The sequence below is a fragment of the Neoarius graeffei genome, chromosome 20 (genome assembly GCF_027579695.1).
Source record: "Neoarius graeffei isolate fNeoGra1 chromosome 20, fNeoGra1.pri, whole genome shotgun sequence".
In the NCBI taxonomy this organism is placed as follows: Eukaryota; Metazoa; Chordata; class Actinopteri; order Siluriformes; family Ariidae; genus Neoarius; species Neoarius graeffei.
Window position 1 is genome coordinate 61,041,127 of NC_083588.1, and position 15,916 is coordinate 61,057,042.

The 15,916-nt window shown below is 41.8% G+C and overlaps 1 protein-coding gene across 1 annotated transcript in view; it reads left to right on the plus strand.

The window, feature by feature from the left end:
• kcnc3a (potassium voltage-gated channel, Shaw-related subfamily, member 3a) overlaps nt 1–15,916 on the plus strand; it is a 163,279-nt gene that overhangs the window by 55,316 nt on the left and 92,047 nt on the right. The window lies entirely within an intron of this gene.

Genomic DNA, 15,916 nt, shown 5'->3' on the forward strand with positions numbered 1-15,916 from the left:
GTGGGGGAAACCGGAGCACCCGGAGGAAACCCACGCGGACACGGGGAGAACATGCAAACTCCACACAGAAAGGCCCTTGCCGGCCACGGGGCTCGAACCCGGACCTTCTTGTTGTGAGGCGACAGTGCTAACCACTACACCACCGTGCCGCCCCCGGTGAAATATCAACAGTAAATTAACAAAGTAAACATATAAATAAATGAAGGTAAGATATTTTCATTATGAACTTCGGCAGTCTGAACATTTAATTGTTTTACTGTAGACTTCTTAATTTTTTATCCGTGATGCATCATCCATATGAAATCGGTAACCAATCTGTATTATACCGAAACGTCCGTGACCAACACCAAAAGAAAGAAGTAAGTCTGAGAGTGATCCGAGGATGCCCCCAACACGTGCCCACCTACACCCCCCAAAATCGGAGGGTCCCTTGTAGAGTGGCATCGGTGAACACGCGCCAGACTGGAACTAAATTCAGGTAAAGGGACAGAGTTGGAGTTAGATGTATAGTTATAGTTATCAGTGTTGTGGGACTGGGGCCTTATATTTGAATGTTTGTTACATTGACATTAATAAAATATCTGTAAAATAATAAGGCACACTGACTTGCTGGCTTTTATCCTGCGTAAACGGAAGCATACATTTCCTGTGAAAATACCTGAACCCTGCATCATAAGACCGATATAACCAGTTCATAAGGAGTCAGAAGTCGTACACTACCGTTCAAAAGTTTGGGGTCACTTTGAAATGTCCTTATTTTTGAAAGAAAAGCACTGTTCCTTTCAATGAAGATCACTTTAAACTAATCAGAAATCCACTCTATACATTGCTAATGTGGTAAATGACTATTCTAGCTGCAAATGTCTGTTTTTTGGTGCAATATCTCCATAGGTGTATAGAGGCCCATTTCCAGCAACTCTCACTCCAGTGTTCTAATGGTACAATGTGTTTGCTCATTGCCTCAGAAGGCTAATGGATGATTAGAAAACCCTTGTACAATCATGTTAGCACAGCTGAAAACAGTTGAGCTCTTTAGAGAAGCTATAAAACTGACCTTCCTTTGAGCAGATTGAGTTTCTGCACTGTAAAAAATAATAGTTGAGAATACTTGAAATTTCAAGGCAACAGTCTGCATTAATAATTTTATGTTTTGCCAATGATGTGCCCATGATAATCCAAACTATGATAACACTGTTATCTTTATTAAGAATTCTTAATTAAGTCAATTTTCAATTCCTCATTCTGCCAACATAGATTTCTCTTTTTGCTGAACAGTGGCATTCACAGTAGTACAAAAAGGCAATTGAGGTTATCACAATTTTTTGGGGGGGCTTTTTTTTACCTTTATTTGGATAGGACAGTGTAGAGACAGGAAATGAGCAGGGGAGAGAGAGAAAGATCAGGAAATGACCTCAGGTCGGAATCAAACCCAGGCCCCCGGATTTATGGTATGGCGCCTTAGCCACCTGAGCCACGACAACATGAACTTCAACCGGGGAGAGAACCACATTGCCCAGCGCTTGCATTTGGGAGAGGAAACCACGTGTCTTGGTCATTCAGAGCATGCGCTGAATAAACACCTGTGACAATTATGTATTTTCAATTCAGATTATTCACTATTGTATATTTACACATCATTGAGGTGCACCCTATCAGTTTGATATGGATTTTTCTTGATGTGGATAATTCTAAAAAATAGAATTATGCTTTGTTCAAGTAATTCCATATTCACAATTGAATGGACAAGAAAATATGAATAATTATTAACGAACAGAAAAATCCACATCAAACTGATAGGGTGCACCTCAATGATGTGTAAATATGCAATAGTGAATAATCTGAATTGAAAATAGATAATTGCCACAGGTGTTTATTCAGCACATGCTCTTAATGACCAAGACACGGGGTTTCCTCTCCCAAATGCAAGGGCTGGGCAATGTGGTTCTCTCTCCGGTTGAAAATCATGTTGTCGTGGCTCAGGTGGATAAGGTGCCATACTGTAAGTCCGGGGACCCGGGTTTGATTCCGACCTGAGGTCATTTCCCTCTCTGTCTCTCTCTCCTGCTCATTTCCTGTCTCTACACTGCCCTATCCAAATAAAGGTAAAAAAAGCCCCCCCCAAAAATTGTGAGAACCTCAATTGCCTTTTTGTACTACTGTGAATGCCACTGTTCAGCAAAAAGAGAAATCTATGTTGGCAGAATGAGGAATTGAAAATTGACTTAATTAAGAATTCTTAATAAAGATAACTGTGTTATCATAGTTTGGATTATTATGGGCATACATCGTTGGCAAAACATAAAATTCTTAATGCAGACTGTTGCCTTGAAATTTCAAGTATTCTCGACTATTCTTTTTTTACAGTGTGGAGCATCACATTTGTGGGGTCGATTAAATGCTCAAAATGGCCAGAAAAACGTCTCGACTATATTTTCTATTCATTTTACAACTTATGGTGGTAAATAAAAGTGTGACTTTTCATGGAAAACACAAAATTGTCTGGGTGACCCCAAACTTTTGAACGATAGTGTATATTGTGATGCCAGTCATGCCCGTAACTGGCATTACCAATAACTGCCCTGACTCGTGCCATAATGTTTGATATTGTAGTAATATTTTACTAAGTGTATTTGAGTTTATTCTTTTAGTTGAGACCATACAACATGCTCACTGTCACTCAAGCTCCTGTACTGGCTACTGTTATAGTCCTGGATGTAAACGGTCATGATGACACAAACCCGACGGTGATGTGTTGATGATATGACACGATTGCTTCAGTCTTATGATGCAGACTTCAGCAAATCGAGAAGAAAAACAACTAATTTGGACGGCAGAATGAAATATAGTGATGTTAAATTATACAAATCTAGTTATATTATAATATAACGTAATATTACACCTTAATAACGTTTTATTATGGTATGAAAAGGTGCTGCTTATATACTCAAGTCATTTTTTGTTGTGATTAATCTTTTTTTAATTATTTAGCTGATGCTTTTATCCAAAGTGACTCAGAATTCAAAAATGAGGCAGAATTCAATTCCAGAGGGACTCGAGTGGCTTTACTCAGGGGTTTGCTGGGAATCTTGGGATTTGGATTTGCATCCTGGAGCCACATACGGAACTCGATGACCCCTGGTTCAGGAGTTTGAACATGCACTTGTTTAGTATGTGTCTTGAGTATCTTACAACAATTTTTAACAGCCCAGATGACATTCTACCTCGTATCAGGGATGGAAGATTATTGGACTTTTTTATATCTAAAAGTCATTTCTGCTGAGGTTATATATCAATACAGACCTTTCTTTCAGCAATCCCTCTCAAGACACACCCCCAACACACACGAGGCGGAGCTTTCTGAACTGACAGGATGTAGAGACTCCTCCTGCAGTGGTCCACTTTATTCCATTACGGGCCGGGCCTGGCCTGAGGCAGGGGGGGCCTGGCCCACCCAATCACAAGACTGGCCCACCCACCCGAGGGGAAGAGAGAGGGGAAAAAGTCATTTATATATATATATATATATATATATATATATATATATATATATATATATATATATATAAAATATTGCCACCCCCAAAAAAATCTTCCTGGCCCACCCTGTTAGTGAGAGCTGGATCTGGCCCTGTTCCATTACACGACCCGGAGTACTATGAGATCAGATATCTTATCGAAGAGGTTGAATATCAGGGGCGGCACGGTGGTGTAGTGGTTAGCGCTGTCGCCTCACAGCAAGAAGGTCCGGGTTCGAGCCCCGTGGCCGGCGAGGGCCTTTCTGTGCGGAGTTTGCATGTTCTCCCCGTGTCCGCGTGGGTTTCCTCTGGGTGCTCCGGTTTCCCCCACAGTCCAAAGACATGCAGGTTAGGTTAACTGGTGACTCTAAATTGAGCGTAGGTGTGAATGTGAGTGTGAATGGTTGTCTGTGTCTGTGTCAGCCCTGTGATGACCTGGCGACTTGTCCAGGGTGTACCCCGCCTTTCGCCCGTAGTCAGCTGGGATAGGCTCCAGCTTGCCTGCGACCCTGTAGAACAGGATAAAGTGGCTATAGATAATGAGATGAGAATGAAGTTGAATATCACCAACAGGTCCCTGACTTCACCTTGGATCACGGAAAAGGAAAACGTTTCACTCAGAAGCGAGTCCTTCTGGTCTGACCGTGACTATAAACGGCTCGGTTCCCTCTGTGCTGCTCCTCTCCAGGTGTTTGGAAACATTAAGTGACACTGAGTGGTGAACACTGGCACTGAAAATAAGCGCTGTGCGTCACAGCTCGGGGCTTTTTCACTTAAAAACACTGCTTTGACTCGAACCCTGCGAGTGCGGCACATCGTCCTTCACTTTCTCAGAGACATTTAGTTTATTTATTACTGGCCCAGAGGGTGTGTTAAACACAGCAGGTTTACATCCTGGCGTTATTTTCTTTTCGACACAGGGAAGGACGGAGGAGTTTATGGTTTGCAGTTTCTTCGTAACCTGTTTTTATTTTTATTTAAATTAATTTAAGAGATTGTGATTCAGAGAACTGTATCTGTTTGCAAGTTGAAAAAATGGAGCCAACTTACTTTATGGATCTTCTCAACATTAAATGTAAGTCTAAACGGATAAAACATATGATGGTCTGCTCTTTAATTCATAAAAATTTTTTAATTGTTGACAAATTGCTGTGGTATAAGAGGAATCTTCAGGACATGCTGTTCTTGGAAAATAATCAACCTTGTGGTAGTAACATTAACTCTGCTTCATCAAACCATCTAGCTGTTGATTAATTTCCTACAGCAGCACGACACGGAGTGTTTTATTCCGTGCTTATTCGATATGTGATGAAATAATTTTAGAATAATATTCTAAGTTCCAACAGTTCAGTTCTGGGAAATTCTAAAAATTCCCAGAATCATGAGTTCTAACAGTCTAGTTCTTGAAAAATTTGAAATACTAAAAATAAAACAAAACAAACAAAAAACCCATCCTGTGTTCTAACAGTCTAATTCTAGAATATGGGAAATTCTATAAACAAACAAACAAACAAACAAACCCCATCCTGGGTTCTAAAATTTTAATTCTAGAATGTGAAAAATTCTAAAAAAAATTTAGAACCCCATCATGGGTTCTAATAGTCTAGTTCTAGAAATTTTTGAAATTCTACCCCCCCAAAAACAACAACAACAACAACAACAACAACAACAACAGCAAAAAAACCATCCTGGGTTCTAAGATTCTAGTTCTAGAATATGGGACATTCTAAAACAAAAGAAAGCAAAAAAAATTTAATGTGTTCTAATATTCTAATTCTAATATGTGAGAAATTCTAAAAAAAAATAATGGGTTTTAACATTCTAGAATATGGGAAATTCTAAAAATAAACATCATGGGTTCTAACAGTCTAGTTTTAGAAAATTTTTAAATTCTAAAAAACTAAACAAACAAACAAACAAAAAAACATCCCAAGTCCTAATGCCGCTTTTCCACTACAAACGCGGCTGAGTCGGGCTGAGCCGTGCCGTGCTGAGTCGGGCTGAGTCGGGCTGTTGGAGTTGCATTTCGACTACAACCGCGCTGAACCGTGCTGGCTGGAAGTGGGTGGACACATTGGGTGGAGTTAGCGAAAGTGGGTGGACGTCACGTGATGTCGTTAAGCGGCGCAAACAGTGACATCAGTGACCTTTTAAGCGGTAGTCTCACGACCCGGATAGTAAACAATAAACATGGAGTCGTTAGTGTTGCTGGTCTTGGTGCTGTGGCTTGTTGTCACCGACAACGCCAACAGATACTGGCAAGAGCGTATAGATGAGGCGAGGCACATAAGGCTTCAGAAATTCTCGTAATTCGTAATTCTTCTTCTGCCGGGTTTGCGGTGTTTACAGATCCCAGCGTGCTCGCGGGGCGTGTGTGGGCATGTGAGGACACTCCTCCTCACCAATCAGTGCACAGGGAAGTGTCTGCTCACGCCCCCAGCCTCACTCGGCTCGCTGTGGCTCGCTTCAGCCCCACTCCAAAACCGTGCGAGTTTTAGGGGCTAAGCAGGGCTGAAGCGAGCTGAGTCGTGCTGTTCTTTGGTAGTCGAAACGCGAGCCGTGTCGGGCTGAAGTGAGCTGAAAAAGGGTAGTGGAAAAGGGCCATAACAGTCTAATTCTAGAATATGGGAAATTCTAAAAAAAAAAAAACAACCCCCCCCCAAAAAAAACCCCAAACAAAACAAAACTCACAAACAAACAAAAAACCCCATCCTGGTTAACATTGAGTTTTAATATTCAAATCTAGAATGAGAAATTCTAAAATGAATCAATAAATAATAATAATAATAATAATAATAATAATATAAAAAAATTCTAGGTTCTAATATTCTAAATCTCAAATATGAGTAGTTCTAGAATAACATTTTAGACTAGAATATACCAACACCTTATTTCCAGAATATGATCAGTGCTGGAAGAAGATTTTCGGGTCTAACATCTTAATTCTCCACCTCATTCCCTTTTCTGAAACGTTTGTTTCTCTTCACGCTTAATTACGATGTCGTCTGTCTGCATTTTCAGTACAGAAGCGTCCATGGGTTCCTCGCCGCGGCGCGTTAATGCAAGAGCCCGCCCCCCGCTGCTGCATCTCCTCCCCCCCTTCACTTGATCTACGAGCATCTATATATAGTGTGGGCGATTAGCAGGGGGACATGGGGCGAGAACATGGAACTCTCTGAGCACTCTGCGACATAAGCAGGTCCCTGTACACTCCCCCTCCCCCTCTCCCTCTTGTCGGGGAGCATGGCGTGTTGAGATGGTGGATGCAGCAGATTTTTATACGCACTCTTCCTCATGTCACCTCTCGGAGAACTGGAACTGCGTGAAGGTGCGAGTGTGTGTGTGTGTGTGTGCTCTGTGCAGAACACTGTGGGACTTCATTCATCGCTGGAGGTGTTAATGTAGGTGGAGTTTTGCTGCGTGTTGAATTCACACCTAAAGTGATGAATGGAGTCCGACAGCGTTCCGCACAGTACGCGGAAAAGATTTATTCACAACCTTTTTTAAAATTTTGCTGGATTGCAGCAGCCCGTCAGGACTCCGTTGCCCATTTCAATCTTTTTCCTGACCGTCGTCAGAAACCCCTTGAACTCCCACGACGATTTATCGAGGCAGCAGTCAAAAATTTCATTCCGCCTCTGGCAGGCTGGCTGATCCCACCGCTGATGGGCTATTACTGTAAAATTGGCTGTGCTACATTTCTTATGAGGGAGAGCGCATTCTGCCAACAGCCTGTAAACTGAACCCGCGCAATTAAATGCAGGCCAAAACCAAACATCTTCCTTCCTTCCTTCCTTCCTTCCTTCCTTCCTTCCTTCCTTCTTTCCTTCCTTCCTTCCTTCTCCTCCTCAGATCCTCAATCCTCCACCTCGCTAAAACCACAGTCGCTACATGCCCCAGTACACAATCCTCCTCCTCGGTCTTCTTTTCCTACAAGTTACGACACGGAAAAATCCCCAAAGCTGTAATTTATGAACGGTCCACTCCACATATAATCTGTCGCTCTCTGTTTAATCACAACAATAAAGTTTTCCTGAATCAACATTTCAGCAACTTCTTCAAATCAGTATTAGTGCCTCCTGCTGCCGCCGCCGCCGCCAAGTTTCTGAATCGAGCTGAAAAGTTCATCTACTCCGCCAGTGCCGCCATGTTTGAAAATCACGTGGTTGCATTCCTGCATGCTGATTGGCCAGAGCTCGAGCGGTGTTCGTGAACCTTATGCGCCGTGCTATTTCACCTCTCAGTATAGACCATTTGCACTTAAATCACGAATCTCCCATGATGCTCTCCGATTTTGTTGTGTCCGCCATCTTTGTGGTATCGCATCCATGGTGGCTGAGGAGAGTACATTAGCAAACTGTAATTTTTCACAAATATATCACAAATTCGGGGTGGCACAGTGGTGTAGTGGTTAGCGCTGTCGCCTCACAGCAAGAAGGTCCTGGGTTCGAGCCCCAGGGCCGGCGAGGGCCTTTCTGTGTGGAGTTTGCATGTTCTCCCCGTGTCCGCGTGGGTTTTCTCCGGGTGCTCCGGTTTCCCCCACAGTCCAAAGACATGCAGGTTAGGTTAACTGGTGACTCTAAATTGACCGTAGGTGTGAATGTGAGTGTGAATGGTTGTCTGTGTCTATGTGTCAGCCCTGTGATGACCTGGCGACTTGTCCAGGGTGTACCCCGCCTTTCGCCCATAGTCAGCTGGGATAGGCTCCAGCTTGCCTGCGACCCTGTAGAAGGATAAAGCGGCTAGAGATAATGAGATGAATGAGATGAGATATCACAAATTCAGTAATAGTGACAAGGTCCGATACAGGGAAAAGATAAAAGAATGTTCGGGGTGGATCCGTACAGCAACGTTGTAGAGTATGAAGACGATGTACGGATGTGGCCGAGTGTGAATTACACGGACGTCGTGAATTACCTGGTGTTCACTACTAGCTTCGTCACTGGGAAGCAGATGAAAGCGTACAAAAGTTTAGCGCAAGTTTACTGTAAGGATCTAGTAGGTTCCTGATGTGGGCAAATGTTACACAAACCAAAAAAAAAAAAATCCAACCTAATTATTGACGTCTTCAAAGGCGACATTTTCCCGAGCTCAACTACCTACATTTTACTGCGGCTTTGTGCTCTGCATTTGTAACTGCAATATAAACTGGAGTAGCGCTTAAGCTTCGGTCACAACCGGCCGTACGTGCTCCTACGGCCGGTCTACGTGCAAAAAACGCAAGAAACGCACGGAGGGCGCGCGTGTGACGTGCTGATTTTCCAGCCGCAGACCGGCCGCAGAGGTTCCTTCTCATGTCAAACAAACTCTACGGGCGCTTACGTTTTTTTCAGGTTGCAAGACAAACTTACGGCCAACGTGCGTCTTTCTCCACGAACAAAAAAAACGCAGCAATTTGGGAAACGCCAAAAATCGCACGGCCAAAAAATCGTACGGCCGGTTGTGACCTAGGCTTTACATGTCTATCGCTTGCAGTATGTCACATCTTTATATATATTTTATCTATGGTTCACGTAAACAGTAGAAATATAAACTGACCCTTTACAAAATGATCTGTACATATTTGTAGCTGGTCTCTTTTATGTGCGATCTGTTCAGATTTGCAAGTCTCTGTCGTCTACGGGTTAGATCTTCCATTTGGGGTCTTTCTCGCATTTTAACAGCAGGTAAACTAAACAATCTGACTCCAGCCTTAGCAGAATCGTTCGAGCAGCCGATAACTGCGCAAATTTGCAGCATTTCGTATTAAGGTACTTGTTGCTACACGTGTTATTCCACAAAGAGGTTGGACACGGCTAAATCAGAGAGGGTCATGTGCAAACGGTCTATCCCCCAATAAACTTCAGAATAATGATTTGAAGCCACATAGTGTATCATAAATTTAGACTTTGTGTACTACTTGTTTAATTTCCAACCCTTCCGTACCATGACACAGTGTCTTGTTGTTGTTACTCATTTTGACAGTTCACATTTGTGCGTGGTGGTTTCTTGCCGACGAATTCACCGTCACTCGCCTTTCAACCAATCAGCACGCAGCGATGCATCATGTGATTTCCAAAATGGCAGTGCTGGAAGTTTTCTCCTTAGTTGAAAAAAAAAAAATCGACCGTTTGGATCAATATTATCGACTTGAATTGAATAACATGTTGGGCCGAGTAATCTTTATTGATTCATGATCAGAATGAGGTTGGTAGACTGACCGAGCAGCGTACGAAATGAAATACATGACTTCTAAGACGGGAACCCACAGCTTTGGGATTTTTCCGTGTCATAACTCAGAGGACAAGAAGACCGAGGAGGATTGTGTACTGGAGCATGTAGCGACTGTGGCTAAAACTAGAAAAGAAAAGAAAAGAGCAGTCTCATTTCCCAGTGGTCTCTCTGGGCCGGGACGACAATCCGAGCCTGAATCCCAAACGGCTTCCTGCTCCCTTTACACGTGCACTACATCGGGTGTACAATAATGACTTCCACAGTAGACTGTAGATCCAATTAGGAGCCATTTATAGCTGTTCATTTCTTTTTGTCGAGTCGTTTCGATGTAGAATTTTATTCCATGGGAAATGACAAAGTTGACTGTGGATTTTACAGTAAATTAGTGGAAAGTTTAAAAGACGGTGAGAGAACAAACTGCTCTGGAGCAAATGATCAGAACTTGTTTTGTCGATGCTATAAACGAGATCAAATTGCTGATGAAGCTCGTCAGAACCAAGCAGCAACCTCCGTTCCGGAAAAGTGAAGCCAATGCGGAAGTGCTAAAACGTGCAGTTCCTTGAATGGCCACTTGAGGCAAAAGTGAGTGTTTCCATAGACCCCCATGTTAAAATGTCTAACATGTTTACAGCCTGGGGCGGCACGGTGGTGTAGTGGTTAGCGCTGTCGCCTCACAGCAAGAAGGTCCGGGTTCGAGCCCCGTGGCCAGCGAGGGCCTTTCTGTGTAGAGTTTGCATGTTCTCTCCGTGTCCGCGTGGGTTTCCTCCGGGTGCTCCGGTTTCCCCCACAGTCCAAAGACATGCAGGTTAGGTTAACTGGTGACTCTAAATTGAGCGTAGGTGTGAATGTGAGTGTGAATGGTTGTCTGTGTCTATGTGTCGGCCCTGTGATGACCTGGTGACTTGTCCAGGGTGTACCCCGCCTTTCGCCCGTAGTCAGCTGGGATAGGATCCAGCTTGCCTGCGACCCTGTAGAACAGGATAAAGCGGCTACAGATAATGAGATGAGATGTTTACAGCCTGGTACAAAAAAATCGGTTTCGGTCTCTGCGACAACTGTACGGGGGGAGTGTGAACTTGTTTTTATCTAATTCATCAGTTTAAATTATACTGAGCCAGACATTTATGCATAATTAGGGGCGGGGCTGATCTGATTTGAATGACAGCTGGGTTTGTGTCATCTTGTTAGCCGCTAGCTGGTATTCCATTACCTCAGAACTTACCTCAGAAAATAAATAACTTCAGGACATAGAGCCTTGTTTATTTTAATCTAAGAGCTTTTTCATGTAAACAACTTTTACACACTACGACACCACACTTTAATTCGCTTTATTAGATTGGACTTGCGTTTCAGTATTTTTGATGTAGTCGCTGCTGATGAAGTTTATTGGGGTTCAGTAAATTAGGCTCAGACTGACAGTTTAACAATTTGAGCGACTAAAAATTACATTTTGGAGTTTGACACAGAAATAATATCCATTTAGCATGAAGATTTGTGTAGAAACAGTCAGTCGTTCACCGAGAGAGACATCTCTGAACTAAATTGTGGGTTTGATCGATTGTTTCATATCAAATATCACTGTGCGATGTGATCATCATAGACTGACCATCTAACAGGAGCTGCTATCGACCTCAGCCACTCCGAGCGAGCTATTAACCAAGCTAATGCTAGTTATCTAAGCTATCAGGGAAAAATATTATCGCGAATGTTGCTTTTATTAACAATTAAGATTGAAAAGATGACGCTCCTTGATCAAATATGTTTATCGGATGGTTACATGCCCGGTTATTTATTTATTTTTTAAAAATATGACCAAATGTTAAGGTTATGGTCTGTATCTTATGGAGTGGCTTCTTTTAGTTTAGCCAGTACTTGTTGGCTAGCTTGCACAGCTAGCTTGTTAGCTTTGAGGTTAGTAGGCGTGATCTAGCCATACTATTCCAGCAGCCAGGCTTCACTATCCCCGCCCCTTTCTCCATTTATGGACTAGCCAGGAGTTAGGCGGAGTTACGTGCTGCCAAGATGGCGACACCTGTAACCTCCTTATTGGTCAGTTCTCTCAAAATTGGCATTGTTTCTCCATCCTTGCCAACTCAGCAACAGACATTCATGGATGTCTATCAGCTCATACGCTGTTAGAAATAGGGCGACAGTAGGAGTCCATGTCTGTCCCCCAAGGTACAATCTACACTAATGAACCTCCTAGGGCTCATTATTGGACTTCAAGGTGCCCATGTGGAACTTTTTATGGCCCAGAAGGTACATATATATTCCCAGTCAGTATATAAAAGGTACAAATATGTACCTCAGAGGGTACTGATCCAGTGACAAGCCGGTGTACCCCTAAAGGTACAGTAGTGTACTTTGTTTTCTGAGAGTGTGTATGCGGAAGCGGGCGGATGGTGCTTTCGTCCAACATGGTGCCCTGTGATGCAGTATGAGTTTCCTGGATTCAAATGTCTGACTAAGCACATGCTAGCTTTCACCCTCCCCGGTTGGTATCTGTCGTATGATGGGATGGACAGGAATCGATGATTGATCAAGACCAAGTGAAGGAGACGATGAAGGAAAGGGAGGTTGGAGAGGAGAATGATGATGAAGATGATGATTAGTTGGACTTTTCACTGTAATTACCAGAGTGATCGAAGAGAAGAAATGTAAAGCTGATGAAGTCTTCAGAATATCATCTGTAGGAACACTGATTGGATTATTATCGAGCGCAAACCACGGCTGCGTTCTAATCGATCGTGATTTAGAGAGAGAATGCTCAGGAAGAACTTGCAGTGCTGGATTTTTGGTGCTAAAAAGCATGTAATCTTGTAGAAGAGAACAGGAAGGAGATGAGAAACCCAATCACGGAGAATGGAAGTGGTGAGGACGGGACACAGTCGATAGGAAGGAGCTTCCGCTGCGGGACAAAGCGTCACATCGTGATATTGGGGGATTAGATTTTTATTCTTAGTTGCCTAGATGAGAAGAAGGTTCAGCAGGCAGAAAAAGAAGAAAACTTTCCTCCTGATTGACTTTCATAAACACAAAAATGTGTATATTTGGTTTGTAGACCCCAAACAGACACCCCTTGATCCATGCGACTCGTTTTGAGTCCCACTGCGACACCGAGACGTGACCTGGCTCATCACGTCTGAATGTTTGACACTCAGATGTCATATAAACGTAACTGTCCTGCTCACTACACACAATCACTTTAGACAGAATATACAGTACTGTGCAAAAGTCTTAGCCCCCTATTTTTTTCATACAAACTTTGTTATAGATTTCTATTTTATGACTTCATTATCGAGTCCAAACATTACAAAAACATTTTAGAGTCCAAACGTTGGTTTTTTTTTTCCAGCACAAAATTAAATGTTACTGAAAAAAAAGTTTGTATTGCGTCTGAGCAGCATATTACATAAGAGAGCACTTTGAAGCCTGCTGGGTTTTGGTGCAAAATGAAGAAGTGAGTGTGACAGTCAAAGTGTCCAGAAGAACTGTGGCTGGTTCTGTAAGATGCTCAGTAAAACCTACAGCTCATTTCCGCATAAAACTGCACTCACTGGACCTGAGACTACTGGGGTTTTTTATCCCCCGCTGGCCGAAAGGCCCGAAGGTGGATTATGTCGTCATGATTTCCCTCCGTTCGTCCCGGGAAGGGTGCTCACCTTCTGAAATCACCTCCTCTCACAATTTTTAGATGAATTTCACAGAACTTGGCAGGATTCTTTGTTATACGTCGGTAATGCACATATTGTAATTTCATTAAATTGGGTCATATTTTACCAGAGTTACAGCCCTTGATTAACAAAATTACACTTTGACAATTTCATGAGTGTGTTTTCCTTCTGAAATCAACTCCTCTCACAATTTTTGGAGGAATTTCACCAAACTTGGCAGGATCCTTTGTTATATGTCAATATTACGCATATTGTTATTTTGTTCAATTCGGTCATAGTTTGCCAGAGTTACAGCCCTTGATTTACAACCTTGTACTGTGACAATTTCATGAAGGTGTGCTCACCTTCTGACATCAACTCCTCTCACAATTTTTGGATGAATTTCTTGAAGCTTGGCAAAAGGCCTTGTTATATGACGGTAATACGCAGATTGCGATTTAATTTCGTTTGTGAAAATTTTCCCAGAATTTCGACCCTTGATTAAATAACCTGTACTTTGACAATTTCACGAGGATGGACGTTCTTCTGAAATCAGCTCCTCTCACAGTTTGTGGAGGAATTTCACCAAACTTGGCAAAAGGCTTTGTTATATGACGGTTATACGCAGATTGAAATTTCGTTTAATTTGGGCAAATTTTACCAGAGTTACGCCCTTGATTATTAACAAACTTGTACTTTGGCAATTTCATCAAGGTGTGCTTGCTTTCTGAAATCAACTTCCCTCACAATTTTTGGAGGAATTTCACGAAACTTGGCAGGATTCTTTGTTATATGTCGGTAATACGCATATTCCAATTTCATTCAATTCAGTCGCATTTTACCAGAGTTCTGGCCGAGTTGCCAGCGGGAGATATTGTGCTCTCAGAGCACTCTTATTTTTAAAGCAAAGGAAATTTCGTCTCGCACCAAATATTGACTTTTTTCATTTATTATGGCTAACTGATTACTGTTTATAATATTTTTTAACGTTGAAACATTTCATTTCATTATTTTTTAAGCTGTTTTTGCTCTATAGCATTACTTTACATGTACCGAAGACTTTTGCACAGTACTGTAAATAATAAACAATTCTAGCTGGATATAAAAAACAATATTTTTTTCACATATCCATAGCCAGAACCAGAATGTTAAAGCCATGAACACAATTTGCATTAGTAACTTTGTTAGAAGAGGATAACAAGCTGAAACTCATTCATTTCCCTTAAACATCTTGTCACTGCATGATTAAATATTTAACAGTTATTTCATGAAATCGAGTCGTACATGAGCTGATAGCCGATGAGACACGTAGCACCAAGTTGTCTATAAGCCATGTACGACGAGATTGAGTGGAATAACTATTTTATTCTATCCACATTCACTGGATTTTAAGAAACAGAGCATTTTTATTTTTATTTTTTGCAAATTTGATTAAAAAAAAAACTTTTATACAAAACGTCTGACAAAATCATTTCCGCTTGGAATGTAAACAAACCGGCGAAATGACAGGAGCAATTTGTGAAAAATGCGATATAATAATAATAATAATAATAATAATAATAATAATTCTTGAAAAACACAAAAAGATATGTTCTTACCATCAAATACTTTTATTCCATTTTTTTTTTGGGGGGGGGTTGTTTTCGAGTACTTTTTATTTCGTCCTCGGCTGGTTCAGCAACATGCTCTGCTATTTTGTTTTTCTCTACTCACGGTATATGAGCTGATATCCTAGTAGTAGTGTAGCCAATCAGAGTGTGCGATTGCTCATATCCAATGAATGTGGATAGAATAATGTTAGTTGTCAGGTTTTAGTGGATTTGGTTGTGCAAGTAGCTCCTTAATTTGGGAATAAATGTCTGATTAGTTCATTGTTGGAATGGTTTCTCTGCCTCTTGTTCCATCAGCATTAATTTCCTTGAATGCAAGTTAGATCTAAGAGAGAGCAGGATGAGGAATGAAGTGGGAGTGAAAAGTGTAGATAATGATCATGAGGACTCATTGTTCTTTATAAAGCAGGCATCATTAGTAATGTTTCATCACTGACACACGGCTTCTCAACGGTCTCACACACACATTATATACATGGTGGTGTGTGTGAGTTTGAGAGAGAGAGAGAGAGAGAGAGAGAGAGAGTTGAAGAAGCTGTAGAGAAGTGGGAAAGAATGACGATTTAGATCATGGAGGAGTAAAAGAGTTAAAAATGAGGGATTATGTTTTCTACAGGTGATGATGTACAGGCAGAGGTGGGCAAAGTACCCAACTTCATTACTTCAGTCAGAGTACAGATCCCACTGGTTAAATGTTACTCCGATACAAGTGAAAGTTGTCCAGTCAAATTTTTACTGAAGTACTTGCTTTTAAAAATACTTAAGTATTAAAAGTACATTTTCTGTCAACACATCGTTGTATTATTGCCACAACGCTTACAAAACCTAACGCCGTTACCAAAGACAGAAATGTGAATTCACAAAATGAACGCATGCTGTGCCATCATGGTGGTTTAACGTTAAGCTAGCTAGTCAGTGACGCTCC